Here is a 6,481-nt window from a genome sequence, read left to right on the forward strand (position 1 = left end):
AAGGAAAATAAATAATGTAGTTTTCTAAGAAAGAATGTGTTAGTGGCATTGCTATTGCCCTTTAATAATAATAAAACGAAAATGAATAATAACAAGATTTTGTACACAATTTACTCAAAAACTGCATTTTAATAATATACAAGTATAAACAAGTAATATTGAATGTTTTGGTAAAATTAATTTTTGCCGGAAGGGATGAATTACTGAGATTATTATTACCGTTATAGAAGAAAGAAAATGAAGTAAAAAACTAAAAAAATCAAAATAATGAAAGTTGTCTAAGAAAGAATGGACTAGTGGCATTAATATTACCCTTTAAAACAAACAAAATGAACAAATAAAAGAAATGAAAACATTTTCACACAATTTACACATAAATTCCACTTTTTATTATATGCAACAATGATCCTATAATAGTTGATTTTTTATAAAGAAAAGGTTCTTAAGAATGAATAACTTAGTGATATTGGTATTATCCTTAAAGAAGAAGAAATGAAATAAAAACTAAGACAACATCGAAATAATGAAGTTTTAATAAAAAAGAATGAACTAGTGATACTGATATTACCCTTTAATAAAAAATACAAAAACCAAAATAAAGAACGGCAACTTGAACATAGTTCACAAAATAAACTGTGATTTTTTATAATATGCGAGAATAAGCATATAATAATGGGTTTTTTGCACAAATAAATTGCTAAAGAATGAATTACTGGCTTAAATATTACACTTAAATAAGAAAAGAATTGAAATAAAAAAATAATATTATTAAAATAATGAAGTTTTCTAATAAGGAATGAATTAGTGGAATCTGTATTACCCTTGATGCTGAAAGAAAAACAGAGAGACTAAAAGAAATTACACTTTTTAGTAATATGTAAGAATAGTTATATAATTGTGGATTTTTTGTCCAAAAAAAAGATACGGTGTCATTCCCCGCGTATCTTTTCATAAACACACTCACACCATGCACACACCTAGACAGGGAGGCTCATCTCGTACAGGAGGCAAAAGCCCAACAGTCGAGAGGCCTGAATCTGAAGGCACACATGCACATAGCGAGCGATTCTATTCCTCGTCAGACTGCGCCGACGCCGGTTCGTTTTCTCACCTGTTCGCCTTCACAGATCGGCCGATCGGGGCATTCAACGACAGCCGCCGCCGCCGGATGCTAGCACATAGGGTGCGTTGGCAAGGAATAGCAGGAGACAAAGATAAATCTCTAGATGAATTTCTCTTAGCCCTCAATCATAATCTAGTGAATAGTGATTCATCTATAATCTTCTTTCTACGGCAGAGTTCCATCATCTGTTGCTGCCGACTTGGTCGTGAAGACCTGGACTTGTTGTAATCTTGTTTCCTTGATGATTGAATATTGATGGATAGCTGAAGCATGAAGAACACAAATTGTTACTGATTTACTGCAACCTTCAGCCTTCAGGTGCCTTCACTCCTTTTCTTGCAAACATGCTGCCCAAAAAACATTTATCTGGTTGCGAGAAAAGAAAAAAGTGAAAAAAAAAACAGATAAGTCCATTGGATTGCAGAAGGGAGCTATGCATAAATATGTTGTAAGGAATGAATCTACTGATAATCTTGAGGAATTAGATGGCGCTGGTGCTGAAGAACAACAACCTACTGAGAGTGAGACCACGGTTCTTGGAGCCGTTTCTCATGATTACTGAAGGCTTGGAGGTTCGTTAGCATTTCATTTCTTTTTGTTTGTGCTCCGTAACTTCTATGATATATGATTCAGACCTTAAGTATGGCATTGTTATCATATATTATTTATCAAGACAAGGAAAATTACTGTAGAAATATAGGATGGCTGAATATTGTGTTGTTATATTGATCTGACTCTCATATGGGGTATATATAGAATACACGAGTGGGTACAGACTTGGAGTACAAGATAAGTAATACATGGTTTAAACCTAGTTCGATCTACTCCTTATCTCTATCTTTAAACCCAAACTATATTCTAACATTCCCCCTCAGTCGTAGCGGGAGTGAAACGGACGATTGCGACTGGATTTGAATTATCGTGCTTGCGTCATCTTCTCCGCTTTACCGTCATCACCTGCATCTCTGATTGGTCGACACCTGGGACGGTGACTGCGTCCCCTTCCGGTGCCTTCCTTGTCTCTCCTCTATTCCCTCCCCCGGTCACAGCGGGAGAGGCGTGGACGCTAGTGACGACTCGGGAGCTGCTGACTGGAGTTGCTGCCGATAAATTGTTGTAGACGTAGCCCTGTATGTCGATGTCGAGTTAGCCGATCATGGTGATGTAGCCATGGTCGATGTAGTCGTGGTCGATGGTGTAGTCTTTGTGGATGATGAAGCCACACAAAGCCGGAGGCGCAAAAAAATGCGCTATGAAGTGTCGATGCCGTGTCGTGCTGGAGAAGTTGATGAAGATTGCATCTCGTTTCACACCGGCCTGGTGTGTGAACAGTGCATGTTGAGGTCGCTTCTTATAGGTGTGGTCGATGAAGTACGTTGGCTCGTGGCCGGGCTAGTCATACAGCTCCATGTCATGGCAGGATGTCGGTGCAGATCGCTTGATGCATTTTGCCGCTCGGTGTAGAGGCGTTGATGTTGGTGTGGGGTGCAGCGGCGTCAATGTTGGCTCGCTGAAGACGACGCCGAAGCCGCCATGCAGACGCGTCACGCGTGCAACGCTTGGCGTGTGAGTTCGCCCTCCCGTGCTCGCATGCTGGAGCAGGTGCAGATGGCCCCTGGATGGGCAACGTGATGTATGGATGGATGCATAATGCATGCATGCTCCTGGTCGCCTAGATGCCTGTCCTGGCAGGCCGACCTGTGCGTTGCCGAGACGTCGAGCCAGCATGGTTGCTGAGTGCGGCCTCGCGTACATCACCGTGGGCCTGCAATTGCTGGAGGACGCCGCGCCGCGTACGCGTTCAGTCGCACGCAGTTCGCCAGCAGCAGCGATAACCTCGGTGGTCGGTCGTGTGCGTCTCACGGTCACCGTGTGCACAGCGGCGCGTTGTGGATGCTGACGGAGCTCATGTGGAGGGGCTGTCGATGCGGGTTGACGAAGTAGAGGCCGGCATCCGGGACGGCAGATTGTCGAGGCGGATCGGATCGACTCCGTGTGACCCGCCTGATGTTGATACGCTCGTACGCCTGGCTGGTTGCTGACCGCCGCCCATGGTGTTGACGTAGATCGCGTCGGGGAGGTCTCGGGCTGATGTGCTCGTCCGCCGAAGTCGTGTGTCGCTCGAAGTCAAGGGGGTCGTCGCTGGTGGCCGGCCCTCATGGCCTGTGCGTGTAGCGTCCGCTGGTGGATGCTGGGAGAGGTCGATCGGGAAAACGGGTTCTGATTTCTTTGTGGCTAAAAAGAAACGATTTAATCTATGAGAAATTCAGAAATTTGTAGCTAATAATCTAAATAATCAATCTAATCGGTGCCGCGTCCCGGGGAGAGGAAATTAATTTCCCCGGCGGCGACGCATTGCGAAAGTGGTGGAAGGTCCTAGGATCGGCGTCGTAAGACTAACCGCTCTGATACCATGTAGAAATATAGGATGTCTGAATATTGTGTTGTTATATTGATCTGACCATCATATGAGGTATATATAGAATACACGAGGGGTAGAGACTTGGAGTACAAGATAAGTAATACATAGTTTAAACCTAGTTCGATCTACTCTTTATCTCTATCTTTAAATCCAAACTATATTCTAACAATTACCACTGCTTATTGTAGTTTTTCAAAAAAAATCTATCAATGTATGGAATCATTTTTGCCTCCAATTTAGCCAATGGACCCATTCATTTGAGTTATCCCCGGGGCCTCCGAAACTCTAGGACCGGCCCTGGGAACACGGCGAACGCCCACGGGCTCCTCAAGTATGTGTGGATGAAGTTCGCGCACCTAATGTTCCACGGCTTCCAGAAGTAGCCGTTCACCTGCCGCTGCACGGCCTCCAGCGCGCTGTTCGGCTCAAGCATCACATCCTTGGAAATGGTGTTGAACAGCTTGGCCACTGCCTGGTCGCTGCCAATGGCTTTCTGGATGATACCCTTGGAGCTCAGTAGCGCCACGTTCTTGGCCGAGTCGATGATGTTGTTCATGAAGAAGACGTAGTCGGTCACGTCATTGCCTACGCTGACATGCAGCCGCTCGAATGACATCACATTGAGGAACATGTACTCGGTGGAGTCGTCAACCGACACTGTCGGCACGCTCAGCGTGCCGTTCCGGAACTGGATGTCGTGCAGGCTCAACGCCTTGCTTGGCTTGAACCGAATCCCGGCTTCATAGAGCTTCAGTGCTGACCGGATGATGGCGTTGTCCTCCTCAATGTTCTGGGGGCTCAAGATTTGATGGCACTTACCAGTGAGCATGCTCCGGCGAAAGACATCCAGTGGGTGGAGCCCTAGGCCAATGCCTGGTGGTAGTGGGCCGGAAGATTGGGCTAGAAATTTCAGCACCATTCGGTTGATGAAGTCGTCGTTCTGGCCATCATCCATGCATGCAATCATTAACGCCCATTATTTGAAGATAAAGAGACACCATATATTACTCTCAAAACAGTATTTTTATCCTGCTTTATAAGCAATCTACCTCTAAAGCTCCGCCTTGCCTCCTTCTTTCTTCTACCATGAAATTGACTTACCCGAATTGTAAATTCAGGCAATTTGCATACATTTTTTCCTGCCGGTTGCAACATCCGTGTTGCTGGTTGTAGCATGTCGTCACTCGTCGATTGTTGCACGTTTTCTCACCGGTCGCAGCATCCTCGTTTGACGGTTGTAGCATTTTTATCAGAGCGGTTGTAGCATATGTTGTTGTTGTTTGCAGTATGGTCGCAACATTTTGCGCCGCCGTTTGCAGCATCCAGCCATGCCGCTTGCAGCACCACAACTATGCTGACGTCACTCGACTGAGACTTTGTTAAGTCTCAGTCGACTGAGTTCTAAACAGATTCATATGTGATTGCTATAGCTCGGATAGTAGATGTATGTGCGTGCAAGGGAGGTTAGCGGCTAGCTATATATAGAGAGATAAAGAAGATGCTCGCTATCTACATTGCCTATGCAACAACGGTTAGTTGCATTGCATGCCACATTATAGTATGTTTATTTTATATTTCTAGTATATATGAGGAAGGGGTTATGGACAATTGTTCATTGCATGTGGCCCATACAAGATGCCAGGGGGAGCATCTGGCCGGAGCCCTGACGAAGCCAGGAATATGTACGTTAAAGTAGTTGTTGTCGGGAATGGCAACATACTAGTGAAGGGGGGCGCGCCGCCTGAAGGGTGACTGGGCGGTGCTAGGCAGGACACCGCCCATCCAGAAGTTTTTTTTTTATCTTTTTTAAAAGATCCAGCATTGCTGGCATTCATTGATAATAGCAGGAAGCAACGGAAAACAACAAGATGGTAAAGGTCCTAGGACCAAAGGATCCGAAGATCAGAAAAGAAAAGAAATACAGCAGCCCTAGTAGCTACAACACAACACTCCTTACAAACCACACTAGGCAGCGCAGCTCCGACTCCGACGGTGAACTACTAAGGAAACTAGGCAGGGGTGGCGTCACGGAGGATCACCGAACGAATCACCTGTCACGTGTCAATGTATACCACCGGCCCCCCACCGCGGCTTCGACTTCACAGCAACAGACATTCGAGGCACTCACACGGACACGTCGGAGAAGAAGAGCCAGCTACCACGACCAGGGCCACGCCTCCGGCATTGCTCACCGCCGTCATCATTGCCACAGGAGCCACCATGCACGTCCAGTCGTAGGAAGGCACCACAGGGATCAAAGTCTTCAAGACGGTGCCCTAAAGAGGGGAGCGACGTTCAAGACGACGCCACCGCCCGACCCTGCAACAGGATCTAGGTTTTCACCCGAAGTACTTGATCCGGGAGCTCCGGCTGTGAGATTCCCGACGACGCCTCCAAGGAGGATGGCGACGCCCACAGGCGCCGTCGCCGCCGGCCGGCCATCACCGGCCAGGCTTTCACCCGGGCAGCCACTCCCACGCAGCAGGCCAAAGTCGACCCTTGCCTCCACTGGACCGCGCACCCCACACACAGCAAGCGCGCCATCGCTGTGCAGGGCCACCATCAAGCCTCCCCCAACGACGGGCCTGCAGAGACCAGAGCGGGTCCTGCACCCCGCATCCAAACCGTGACAGGAGCCCCTCTGCTCCAGCACCGCCCGCGGTCAAGAACCGGCCGCGGTCACCACGTGCCACCACGCCCAGATCCGCGCTGCCCGTAGTCTTCCCGCCCAGCTCCCCTCCTATGCGCCAGATCCGGCCTTCCCGGAGCCCCAAGCGCGCCACCCGCGACCGGCAGGCCGCAGATCCGTGCGGGGGCGACCTCCACACGCCGAGCCCCGGATCTGGCCGCCGCGCCATGTCGCATCCACCGCTCGCCGTGCTCCCCTGCAGCCGAGCGCCCCCGCGCGCTGCGTCCAGCCGTGCGCCTCCGCGACT

The sequence above is a fragment of the Triticum dicoccoides genome, chromosome 6A, assembly GCF_002162155.2.
Source record: "Triticum dicoccoides isolate Atlit2015 ecotype Zavitan chromosome 6A, WEW_v2.0, whole genome shotgun sequence".
NCBI lineage: Eukaryota > Viridiplantae > Streptophyta > Magnoliopsida > Poales > Poaceae > Triticum > Triticum dicoccoides.